At 39.1% G+C, this 13526-nt stretch overlaps 1 protein-coding gene across 33 annotated transcripts in view; it reads right to left on the bottom strand.

Annotated features, from left to right (window-relative positions):
- CADPS2 (calcium dependent secretion activator 2) overlaps positions 1-13526 on the bottom strand; it is a 489830-nt gene that overhangs the window by 339194 nt on the left and 137110 nt on the right. The window lies entirely within an intron of this gene.

Raw genomic sequence — 13526 nt, 5'->3', positions numbered from 1 at the left:
TTTGGCCTCATCATCGTTCCACAGTCTACAATTTTGCAATAGCATCTCATTTGCTATCACTGTTTTGCTCACCTTAAGTTCATTCTGTTGCCAGAGCAACCTACTTAAAAAAAAAAAAAAAAAAGTAACAAAGTGTCCAATGGCATGTCTGCTTGCTTAAATCCTGACATGGCTCCCTCCCTCCAAAGGGTAACACCCAAGCTTCTCAGAAAGGCACTATAAGCCTCTCCAGCCTGGTCCTCTTTCCTTCAATCCAGCCTCATTTACTACTATTGTCACTCCTGAAATGTCTGCAATTCTGAGGCCTTGGAGTGTCCTATGCTTCTATTTTAGCTGTCACTACGTTAGATCTTATACAGGCTTGTTCCTCCCACAAAACTCTCTCTACGGTAGGAACACTAATTGCGAAAGTGTTCCAATTACTTCCCTCCCAGTGATGATGCCCTTTGCAATGTGACTTAGCAGGTTGTTACATCAGGAGATGGAATTTATTTCTATAGGGCTGTTGAAATAAATCCTATCTCCTGATGGAATGGTGACTCAGGGGTCTGGTACTCCCGCTGGCAGACAGACTGGCAGGAAATCGATGACATGCTAGCACCAAGCCTAAGCCTGAGTGGAGGGGTGCACTCCTCCTCTGGCTCTTGAAACCCTGCTGCCCTCCAGTGAAGAAGCCTGGCCTGACAGGAGAGCACAGGTGTTCCAGCTGGGGCTACCCCAGGTCAATCTACAGATAGGCCACCATATGTGCGCCCCCAAGACGAGCAGAGATGTCTCCAAAATCCTGAGGTGGCCACAGACATGCGACTGCATCCAGCGGAGACCTGAAGAATCGCCTCACTCACCCAGACTCCTGAGCAATGACAGATACTGACCCTTTTAACAGTTCATTTAAATTAAAAAAAAAACTGCCCTGCTATACATTGAGTTTGGGAGTGGTTTATTATTCAGTAGCTGATACAGTTCCCTCCACAAAATGATCTACTCTACTAATCTCCAGGTCTGGGATTAAATCTTATTCTCATTTTTTGCATATTCAGCTTCTAGCACAGTATCTAGCACATCATAGGTTCTCAATGAAGATTAAATTGACATTCTCTGAATACTAACCTGTAAAATTACTTATCCAATAATGCACCTACTTAATTTAATATTTCAGTTAGAGCAGAGAATAGTTAGAATATCCATAATGATTTTAACCTTTAATTCTTCTATAGATTTAAGACTCATAAAAGTGAAGTTTTTATAGTCATACCTAAACGCTAAGATAAACGACCATCTGGAATATGACCAAATCCCTTTTAAACTTTAATGGGTATAAATCAAACTCCATAAATTCTTTTACATTCTGAATTCAAGCCTATAAAACTTTAACACTAAATTGATAACTTTTTCTTCTCATGCAGTCTACCAAGTTAGAAGACAGAATAGCTATCAACAGAGTAGAAACACATCACTAGTAGTTTGGGAAGTAACAGAAAAACTTAACACTGCTTTTGCATCAAGGAGGAGAGAGAAAAGCTGAACAAACATCCTTAAGCAAACATGAGATTCAAGATTAAGTACTCTGGAGTTCCCACTGGGGCACACAGAAACGAATCTGACTAGGAATCATAAGGTTGCGGGTTCAATCCCTGGCCTTGCTCAGTGGGTTAAGGATCTGGAGTTGTGATGTAGGTTGAAGACACAGCTGGGATCCCTCATTGCTGTGGCTGTGGTGTAGGCCAGCAGCTGTAGCTCCAATTCAACCCCTAACCTGGGAACCTCCATATGCTGCAGGTGCAGCCCTAAAAAGAAAAAAATTAAGTACTATAATTAGTGGTATTATCTTTCTTTGAGCCTAAGACAAAACACACCTTTTACCATTTAGACTGGATCTTTGTTTGAAAGGGTGAAGGGAGGCAATATAATCAAATAAAGAAAAAACATTACGCAGAATCATTTGAAGAATCACCAGAACTGGCCCTGTTCTCTTAACCGACTATTTTGCTTATGTAGTTAAGAACCACCGAGGATGAGGAGGCTGCTTTTGGAGCTCTGTCATTTCAAAGTTGTCCTAAAGCCCTAAAGTAGATTCTAGACCTCTTTAAGCTACAACTGGTCATCAAGGTTTGTACAAAGCTTTGTCTTCCCAAGACCCCTGGAGTGCAGTTAACAGAGTGAGTTCTTAGCAGTCAGAAATAGCAGGGCAGTGGCAACTAAGATTTTCCCACTTAGGAGTTTCTGTCGTGGCACAGCAGAAACGAATCCAACAAGGAACCTTGAGGTTGCAGGTTTGATCCCCGGCCTCGCTGAGTGGATTAAGGATCCGGCATTGCCATAAGCTGTGGTGTAGGTGGCAGACATGGCTCAGATCTGGCATGGCTGTGGCCGGCAGTGTAGCTCTGATTCAACCCCTAGCCTGGGTACCTCCATATGCTGCAGGTGCAACCCTTTTAAAAAAAAAAAAAAAAAGCGGGGGGATCTAAGTGGGAAAATCTTTTTCAGATTCACAGGTCACAAAAGCTTTATTCATTTATTACGTAATTTGATCTCTCCTGGGAGGCAGCAGAGAAGAAAAACAGAAATACAGAGCCCTCACACACGCAGAAACTGTCCTGAAGCCCAAGGCTATGAGACAGAGTATCTGTGAAACCCCACACACTTGCTCTGTGAAGGGAGTCACACGGAGCCTCTGTCCTCCGATTTGTAAGATGGGGAAGTGATGCCTGCTTGGTGCCTGATGACCTATTTCACATCTATTTGAAATTCACCAAGCACACTGCTAGCATGGGGGTTCAATAAAGGGACCCTGTCCCTCTTCCTAATTCTCTGAAGGCTCTTTCCTCCCTTTTCCACCCAGTAACATTTTCTCAGCCTTCAAGACTGAGCCCCATCTCCCTTCTGCGATCGTCCCGGTCTAAACAACCTGCTCCTATGACACATTCTTTTTGCACCTACTTGTCATTTAACTTTGCCATATATTACATAGTATAGTTACAGGTCTGTCTACACTTGTTTGATTGAGAATGTCTTGGGAGGAGCCGTGTCATCTTATTTCTATAAATCCTGTTTTTTCCTCTTGTCCCTACACTAGCACAGTAAAATCTGTTCAGGGTCCTCCAACAAATGTTTGACTTTTTGAGCACTTGTTCTTCAAAACAGTAAGACATACCAGCAGCTTTTGGCAACCTCTGCATTACAGCCATTTATTTAAAAAAAAAAAAAACAGAAGCAGCAATGATTTGACATGTCTTCCCTCAGCTAAGAATTACTTTGACAACAGTTGTCCAGAAAAAGGTTTATTGAATATCACAGGATCAGAGGCCATCTGTCTCACATTTTCCCTCCAAAAGTCAAGAATAAATTCCATCCACATCTCTGAGAAGTAAAAAAAAAAAAAAAAAGTGGAATAATATACAGCCATAAAGCAACTATTTCTAATGCATAAGCAACTAGACTACGAAATTAAAAATGCCTATTTATATTTTTACATATAAATTATCTTTTACATATTTATTGATTTTGTTCACTTCAGAGCCTCAAGTCCTAACATCTTATCCATGCTAACAGTTACAGCAAAAAGTTCAAAATGCAACTAACATTCTCAACAACCCAGAAGGCCTTTTATTCCAGCCCCAAATGCACCAAAACCTTGCAATCCCCAGAAACCATTAGACAAATCCAATACAAATTATGTTCCACTATGAACTTCTAATGTTATCATTAAAAAATTCTGCACCTAGATTTTTAATAAAAACAGTATATGTTACACATGTACATTTTTAAATAAAAATAAAAAACTAGGTACATTTTTAAGAAACACTATTTTATTCTTTTTCCTACATCCTTAGGAAATTATATACTGCCATGGTGACATTTTTCTGCAGGTGTTAACATGAATTTTCTTTTCCCCTCTAAAAAAGGATTTTTTGACAATTACATGCTCTTTGAGGGTAGGATTTTGTTATATTCCTTTGTCTTTCTACAGAGATTTGTTTCTTATATTCTTTTGTCTTTCTACACTGATTTATGTTAAAATCAATTACTTGATTCTTCACAATAAAGGTGATTCTCTGACAAAAAGAATCTGGCAGGTTGTGTTTTTCACATACTCTCCAGGAGGACAGCCTAAGAACTATCTACTCAGCATCTACGCTTTTCTTTCACTCATTCATGCACACATTTATCAAGAACCTACTATGCACATAGTTCTAGATGCTGAGTCTACAGCAGTGATTTTAAAAAAAGTCTTTCTGTACTCATCAGCCTGTGTACCTGGGGATTCAAAGATGAGGCCAAGGTTGTATCTTATCCAAGAACTCTGATGTAATTTTTTAAAAAGTCATGTGAAGGAAGGGCAAAGTAGTACGAAAGGATAAAGCCTGCTACAAATGGAGCAGTTAAGTCACCCACAGTCCGGATACCCTAAGCTAGTATGTTTCCTGCAATCTGCGAGAAAGCAGCCCAAACAGCTCATTTAATCACAAAGCCTCATTAATGCAGGTTTATGAAGCTCATGGAACTGTTGAATTTTTATATTTAAAAACAAATATTTGATAAGCAGTACCAAATTTTCAAAACTCTTAGGAGGATTAAACAAATACACAGGTTCTGAAGCATTTAGGACACTATGGCTCAGACACAGACCCACAGTTGTTCACCACAATATCATCATAGTCGCATTCGCTTATTATACTAGGTAAGAATGACCCCAAGGTCTCTAAGGGACTTTCTCAATCCTTTCATTCTAAGGAAGTCTCCATACTGACATAAAACATTTACCATCATGTTTCTACACGCAACACTTTAAAAACTACTGATTACATAAGAGTCTGTGAACAACTCCAGCTAAACAACTACGTGATTGCCCATTAGAGAAAATACTTCATGATTCATAAAGGGTACATGAAGAAGAGTCAGATCTTGCTGATTATGAGTATCAAATTCATGGATATGCCAACTTCAAAAAAACAGATCTTTTTTGTTCCTTCACACCCACGAACCTCCCATAAAAACAAACACTAAGTTAACACTTTTGATTAGGTCTCCTGGCAAGATCTCTTTCAATATGTTCACCCAGTTATTGTTAAATTAGTAATCCATGGCACACTGCAAGAAGAACATTCATGTCACCCACGACTCAAAGTTTAACTTGAGACTTAAGAGGTTATCATGTGAGAAAACAGAAGTGTAATATCCCCACCTAAAACACGTAGTCTGGGCAAGACCTGGAACTCCATTACTATTGTTCTAACGTCCATTTGAGTGAGATTACACTAACAGAGATTACACAATTGGGAAAATCAAGTGACTGATACTCCATATAAATAAAAAGTCATATAGTTCATCCAAAAATGCACAGGAGTGACAGCCTCTTTACCTGCAAGTATTTTAAGTGGACAATTCATTGTTCCTTTCCTCTCTACAACGTTTGAGTTGGTTGTAGATGTTTTAAATTTTTAACTTGATTTTATACATCTCATTTTAATTTCTTTGGTAATTTTTTAAATGTTTTTCTCTTACACATCCTTTAATAAAATCAAACATTTATAGGGCCATAGGCAGAACAACTATAGAAAGAATCCACAGTAAACTGAAGATTGAATGCCACAAGATTCGACTTATGTTTATGTCTCAACAAAAAATACATGTATGTAAAATGGGCTACTTTGCGAGACACAGATCGAGCAATCTACAACAAAACCCACTGCCAAACACAGGTGTAAACCTACTTTCAAGGTGATTAGCACAGTGTTCATACAAACTATCCTAGCTGCTATTTCAAGTGTTGGCAGAAGATTTACACTTTGGCCAGAAGCACGTAAATACTTACTCCTCTATATACTTATCAAAGTTGAATGCTGCCCAGTTTGCAAAACTGAAAGATGACAAGTGCTATTTACTTGAATCCGAATATCCTTGATCACAAGGGATATTAACCATCTCGACACTGTACTAAGTTGAACAATGACTGCCCAAAATATCTATGTCAAATTCCTGGAGCCTGTGATTATCATCTGATTTGGAAAGTCCCTGCAGATGAAATTAAGAATCCTGACCTGAAGAGATCATCCTAAAGTATTGGGCAGGTCCAAACCCAAGGACAAGTGCCCTGGTAACGAGAGTCACAGGGTAGATTTGGCAGACAGATGAGAAGGGGGCAATGCAAACACAAAGGCAGACATCAGAGTGATGTGGCCTCAAGCCACAAAGTCAAAGAACGCCAACAGGCAAGCCTGGAAGAAGCTTCAAAGGATTCTGCCCTAGATCTCCCCTAGAGGGAAGGTGGCCTTGATTTCAGAGGTCTGGCCTTCCCAACAGAACAGACCTGTTTTAAGTCACAGAGTTTGCTGCAATTTATTACAGGAGCTACATGAAACTAATTCAATAGATTGGCCATTTAGGCTTCCTATTCTCTGAATCATTTATATTTCTTTTTCATGAGTTGTGAGCCTTTTCATACAGATATACAGGAGTTCTGCATGCATTTTAGACAGGAAGCCTATGCTAAGGATAAGCATTATGATATCATCTCAGTCTTATTGTCTTGCTTTGTTTCGCTTGTCATATGAAATATTTCAGCTTTAATTTAGGAGAAATTCTCAATCTTTTGATTTGTGTTTTCTTTGGCTTAGAAAAATCCTGTCCTAGTCTTCATACTTTTTCTTATATTTCCTTCTAAATTTCTGCTTTTCACATTTCTCTAGTTAATATATTTAGAATACATTTGTGCCGAAGGTAAAGACAGAATCTAGTACTAACTCCATTTGGGTAGCCAATTATCCTAGTAAAGTGTATCCAGTCTACTACCACCAAAATTCATTATGCCACCTGTAAGACATATCGAGGTCATAATCTGTGCAAAGGTTTATTTATGACCTAATGACTTATTTACTTGCCTTCTGCTACCGGTCTATCTCAGTTGCAATGACTCTGATCTCTGGTGGGGCAAATCGCCCCCCATGTCACTCCTCCTCCTCCTCCTCTAATGTGGTCTTGGCTATTGCTAACAGCCCTTTGCTTTTCCATGTAAATTTCAGTATCATCTTGTCAAGTGACAACACAAAGCAAAACCCTATCAGGCTGTGATTGCAATGACTTACTAAATTGAGGATAATTGCTATCTTTAGGACAGAGTCTTTCTATTCAGAAACATGGTCTCTCTTTTATATTCTCCAGTAATACTTCACAATAGTCTCCCCTGGGGTCTTGTAGTATTAGGACTGGATTTGTATTTAAGTGGTACTTTATATATCATGATGCTTTTAAGAACGAATTACTTTTTTTCCTATTGCTATTTTCTAATAAGTTATTTAATAAAAGTGCTATAGATTTCCGTTATGTTTGCTGGATAAAAGCCAGACAATCTTGAAGTCATTACTTTCACTAGTGTTTCTATAGGTCCCCTTGAAATTGTCTAGGTGGAAAATACACCACCTGCAAAATACAGAGTTTCTCTCTACAAGTTTAACAACACTCTTTCTTATTCTATTACAGCACATGCATACCTTGGAGAAACTGTAGGTTTGATGCCAGGCCACCATAATAATGAAAGCCATACAAATTTGTTTTTTGGTTTCCCAGCGTATATGTTATGTTTGCATAATACTGTAGTCAAGAAGTGTGCAATGGCATTATGTCTTTAAAAAACAATGGACATACCTCCATTTTTAAGTATTGCTAAAAAACTAACCATCTTCTGAGCCTTCAGCTAGTTAGAATGTGTTTGCTGATGGAGAGTCTTGCCTTGCTATCGATGGCTGCTGACTGATGAGAGTGGTGGTTGCTGATGGTTGAGGTGGCTGTATCCATTTCTTAAATGAAGTTTGCCACATCAACTGCCTCTCTCACAAATGATTTCTTAGTGGCACACAATGTTTGGTAGCATTTACCCACAAAATTGGACTCAAATTCTTTCCCAACTTACCACTGTTTTATCAACTAAGTTTGTGTAACATTCTAAATTCTTTGTTGTCACTTCAACAATCTTCACAGCTTCTTCAGCAGTAGATTCCATCTGAAACTGCTTCCTTTGCTCATGCATAATTTGCAATTCCTCACGCACTAGGCTTAAGCATGAGATGGCAGCAATTCAGTCACGTCTTCAGGCTCTACTTCTAATTCCTGTTCTCATGCTACATTTTACCACATCTGCAGATATTTCCTCCACTGAAGTTTTCAACTCCTCCAACTCATCCATGAGAGTTGGAATCAACTTCTTCCAAATTCCTGAAATACAATATTCAGTCAACTATACTTCAAAAAAAAAAGAGAAAACTCAGTTAATATTTTGACCTCCTCCCATGAATCACTAAATGTTCTTGGTGGCATCCAGAATGATGAATCCTTTTCCAAAGGTTTTCAATTGGCTTTTCCTGGATCCATCAGAATTACTATCTATTTCAGCCACAAAATTTCAAACTTTGCTTTTCGTTTTTTAATTTTTTTTTAAATAGCCGCATCTGCAGTGCATGGAAGTTCCCAGGCTAGGGACTGAATCAGAGCTGCAGCTGTGACCTATGCCAGAGCAACACTGAATCCTTAACTCACTGAGCAAGGCCAGGGATCGGAGATGCATCCTCAGAGAGTCAATGTTGGGTCCTTACGTCCCAGCCACAATAGGAAGTTCCACAATGTGTTTCTTAAATAATAAAACCTGGAAGTCATATTTACTCCTTGATCCATGGGTGTTGTGTTAGCAGTCATGAAAACAATTTCATAGCACATCTCCATCAAAGTTCTGGGATGACCAACTGCACTGTCAATGAGCAGTAATATTTTGAAAAGAATTTTCTCAGGAGTATGTCTCAAAAGCAGGCTTAAAATATTCAATAAATCACACTGCAGGCAGATGTGCTGCCATCCAGACTTTGTTGTTCCATTTATGAAGTACAAGTAGAGCAGATTTAGCATAATTCTTAAGGGCCCAGGATTGTCAGAATGGTAAGTGAACAATGGTTTTCAACAGAAAGTCACCACCTGCATTAGCTCCTAACAAGAGAGTCACCCTGTCTTTGGAAGCCAGGCATTGACTTCTCCTCTCTAGCTATGAAAGTCCTAGATGGCCGTCATCTTCTGTTATAAAGCTGTTTTATCTACAATGAAAATCTGTTGTTTAGTGCAGCCACCTTCATGAATTATCCTGGATCTTCTGGATAATTTGCTGCAGCTTCTCCATCAGCACTTGCTGTTTCACCGTGCACTTTCATGGAGTGGCGACAGCTTCTCTCCTTAACCCTTAAGAACCAACCTTTGTCAGCTTTGAACTTTTCTTCTGCCAACTTCCTCACCTCACCAAGCCTTCACTGAATTGAAGAGAGTTAAGCCTGTGCGCTCTGGATTGTGTTTTAGCCTTTGGAGAATGTTGGGGGTGGCTTAATCCTCTACCCAGACCACTCAAGCTTTATCAGCATCAGCGACAAAGTAGTTTCGCTTTCTTTTCACATGGATGAGTGATTCACTCGAGTAGCGCTTTTTATTTCCTTTAAGAACTTTTCCTTTGGATTCACAACTTGGCTAACTGTTTGGCACGAGAGGCCTAACAGTGGGGCTGTCTTGGCTTTCAACATGCTTTCCTTTCCAAGCGTATTTCTAGCTTTCAATTTAAAGGTAAATGCGACTCTTCCCTTTACTTGAACACTTAGAAGTCTTTGCAGGGTTATTAACTGGCCTAATTTCAATACTGTTGTCTTAAGGAATAGGGAGGCCCGAGAAGAGGGGAAAAAAAAAAAACAAAAAACAGGGAACAGCCAGTCAGCGAAACAGTCCACACACTTGCCCATTAAATAGTCCATCATTTTATACCTGCGTCATTTGTGCCACTCAGGACAATTACAGTATTAACAAAGTGATCACAGATGACCATAACAAATGTAATAAAATTTGAAGTAACTCCAAGAATTATCAAAATGTGAGAGACAGGAAGTGAGCAAGTGATATTGGAAAAATGGTGCCTAAAGACTTAATCCATGTAAGGTTGCCACAAACCTTCAGTTTCTTAAAAAAAAAAATTAACATCTGCAGAGAGCAATACAATGAAGCGCAATAAAAGGAAACCTGTCTATATTCAATGGTAAGTGACCGTCATCCCTGTCTTATTCCTGATTTTTCAACTTTGATCTCTTTACTCCCTATTAACTATATTGTCTGTACACTTCTGAAATTCACAAAGTTTGTAGAAAATGCTCTTTATCTTGAGTAGATTTGTTTCATGCTGAACAGAGGTTCGATTTGATTAAACCCACCCTGTTATATTAATCATGTGATTCTTCACCTCTTGATGTAGTAGGTGATACATTAATAGTTTTTCTAAGACTGAATCATTCACACACTCATGGGACAAAACATACTTCATCCTGATGTACAGCGCTGGAATTCAGTATTTTATTAAGGATTTCTGTATTCATATAAAATAAGACCAATCTTTAGTTTTCTCTTCGTACATTACCCAAATTTGGTTTGTGCAAAGATATACTAGCCTCAAACAAGCTTTGTCTCTTCTAATTTCTGAGACTTTCTTAGAAATTATCTTTCCTTGAAGGTTAGGTAAAAGTATTTGTGCCTAGACTTTTTTGGTAAAACAGACTGGATTATCATTTCACTATCTTAACAGATAAGTCCATTCAAGTTTTCCTTTTACTTCAGTCCAAATTATTTTTCACAAAAAGTATCACTTCCTGTAAGTTTCCTGATTTACTGGCATGACATTGTTCCAAGTAATTTCACGATTTTTAAATTATTCTATCTCTAGTTAAATCTCATTTTATATTCCTAGTTGTGTTTATTTGTACATTTTTATCAGTCTTGGTAGTATCTGCTTCATAAGTCTTATGTTACAATTATTTCTTTACACTATTTTAAGATTCCTATTTTATCATATTTATGTCCTTCCACGTCTCATACGTCTGTGACTACCCAGGCTTGGATAGCGATAATTCAGTTATCTCAGACAAAAGTGTATCGGGCAAAGATCACAAAGTTTAAAAAGATAAACCAAAAGTTTTGCTTTTTAGCTTTGCCAGAATGCTAGTCAGTCCACAGGATTGTTCTAAATCTATGACCTATGAATTTAAACACTCCCATCAGGAGACTAAGTTTGGCACTAGGAATTCGCCAAGTCTGAACAGCGCAAGAATCCATCTCTATATACAATCTCCTCTGAAATGGCCTACAACTGCACCTTCTTTCCTTGCAATGATGACCGCCCCTGTTATCCAGTTTTATTTGAGGTTCTTGATCTCTTCTGCCCAACACAAAACCTCTTAACCGTTCATGTCTCCAGGACTGAAGGACATGGGAGTTCTCTCCAGGGAGGACGGGATATCTGCTCTTTAGTGAGTGACCATTATTGAACTGTCCACCACTTCTAGTTAGGACTGGTTGGTCCTCCTCCTCGCAACCCTGCCTCTTTGAGAAGGCTTCTTGCTCCTGAGCCAAACTAGTGGCGGGTGACTTGGACCTGTAGACAAGTCAAATAAATACAAGTTTGGCTCCTCTATAAACCACACAGGATTTCTGGTCCTTGAAGTTCAAAACAGCAGGTATTTTTCTCCCTATGGCTACACTTAAAAGACATACAACTGTGCCTACGAAGATACCAGTATCATTCCAAGGCTACTCCATGGCCCAACTGCAGTACTGAGTCCATCCTCCTTTGAGTAACGTCTGGACTGTAGTATTGGTCCTGCATCTTTTAGTCTTTTTTTTTTTTTTTTTTTTGGTCCTTTTTAGGGCCGCACCTGAGGCATACATAGGTTGCCATGAGCCTACGCCACAGCCACGCCATGTCGCAGCTGCATCTTCGACCTACACCACTACCGCGCACAGCAACGCCAGATCCTTAACCCACTGAGGGAGGCCAGGGATCAAACCTGCAACCCTCCTGGTTCCTAGTCGGATTCATTTCTGCTGCACCACAATGGGAACTAAAAGCTGCTTCTTAAGGACAAAGCCAGTTATACTTATCCCACCACGGTTAAAATTCTCCATACTTTAAGGTTTAAAAACTCACATAATCTGTGAGAGAAAGCAAGTTGTACAACTATAAAAACCAATCGCAGTGCAAAGCTCTCACATGGTCTGCTCTTACTAAGGTACCATCGAAGCTTAAAGTCCACGTTGGCCCTAACAGGAACATATGATTGTGCTCTCCTAGATTTTACCAAGGGCCATCATCTTTTATGGACATTTCAACACCAAAACTCCTAAGAATTTTTTTCCCTAAGTTTGCAGCAATTTCACTTGGTGGGCAAAACCAGACCTGAAGTCATGTGAGTCTATTTATAGCCACTTAATGTCCAAAGTAAAAGGGAGTTCAGTTTTCACTTGGAATGTGAATGTGCCTTTCATTGTACTAGAACAGAAACTAAGAGGTCAAAGGCTGACAATCCCTGTAACGTGTGTATTAAATCTGATTTTCAATATACCAGCAAAATTTGCCACTGAAGCAAACTGTCTAAGGCAAAACAAAAACTCTTCGTGCAGTGTACACCTTTCCTAATACTACCCACTCCATACATTCATACCTTTGATTTCAGGATATGACTGATGCCATCTTATCCACATATTCGGCATTATCCCTGTTTACCATTTGGTGTTAATTTCCCAAATAGGGTTGTCAGAACCAAATTACGAAGTTTTTCTCTTCTCTGATCCCACTAAACAAGCAAGGATGACAGATATTTAGTGGCAATGCCTGAATAGTCTGACAACTTCAAAAATGTGCAAATTGAAGGTACAAAGACAAAAGCACGGCATAGAGAGGTCTTGTTGATAAGATCTTTTCAAAAACTTTGAACAAAATATTAATGGATAAGACCACAAAGATTTTTACCAAAATTATTTCGCACACTGACTTTAAAAAAGGGGCAGAACCTTTTCCTGCCAATGAATAGTGGCTACCAACAGTTTACAGATAACACTGTCAGATTTTCCACCCGGAAATTATCCTGGAAGTGAAAAGGTGATAACTAACTTTCATAACCAAAAGTTAGTAATAATGAAGTAGCTGTAAGATTAGGGAGAGAAACAACACTCTATGGCAGAAAATCATCTTACACAACACTTAGCAAATAAAGTCTTTTCAACCTTTTCATCTTTTGGCTAACAGGCCTTAAATTTAGGCACATACCCTGAGGAGGGGGCCATAATCATTTTCCCCATGTAGCGAAATTCCCGGGCAGAAAATACGGATATGCTACTTAATTACCTCAGCACAACAGTAGTCTACCCTACATTCTTTACCTTTTTTTTTTTTGCCACAACGTGCAGCAGCTTAACATTACCTCAGTTCCCAGCCCAAGGATTAAACCTGGGCCACAGCAGTCAAAGTGCCTCATCCTAACCCCTAGGCCCCTAGGGAACTCCCTCTCTCATTCTTTACTTTCTCAAAAGACACTGAGTTTACTAAGTGGAAACATTACCTGCGTAGCTTATGTGCCGGTCGTTATGCAGGTCAACCATGACCTTTTAACTCACTACTCAAAGCGCTTATCAACACTCTCCATCATGTTCTTATAGAGCTAGAAATGTCTTGACATGGAAAA

The sequence above is a fragment of the Sus scrofa genome, chromosome 18 (genome assembly GCF_054392235.1).
Source record: "Sus scrofa isolate SSC_HxYL_T2T_F1_AM1 chromosome 18, Sscrofa_HxYL_maternal_Yorkshire_Landrace_v2.0, whole genome shotgun sequence".
Lineage (NCBI taxonomy): Eukaryota > Metazoa > Chordata > Mammalia > Artiodactyla > Suidae > Sus > Sus scrofa.
This window is presented reverse-complemented; position numbering and strand designations above follow the sequence as displayed.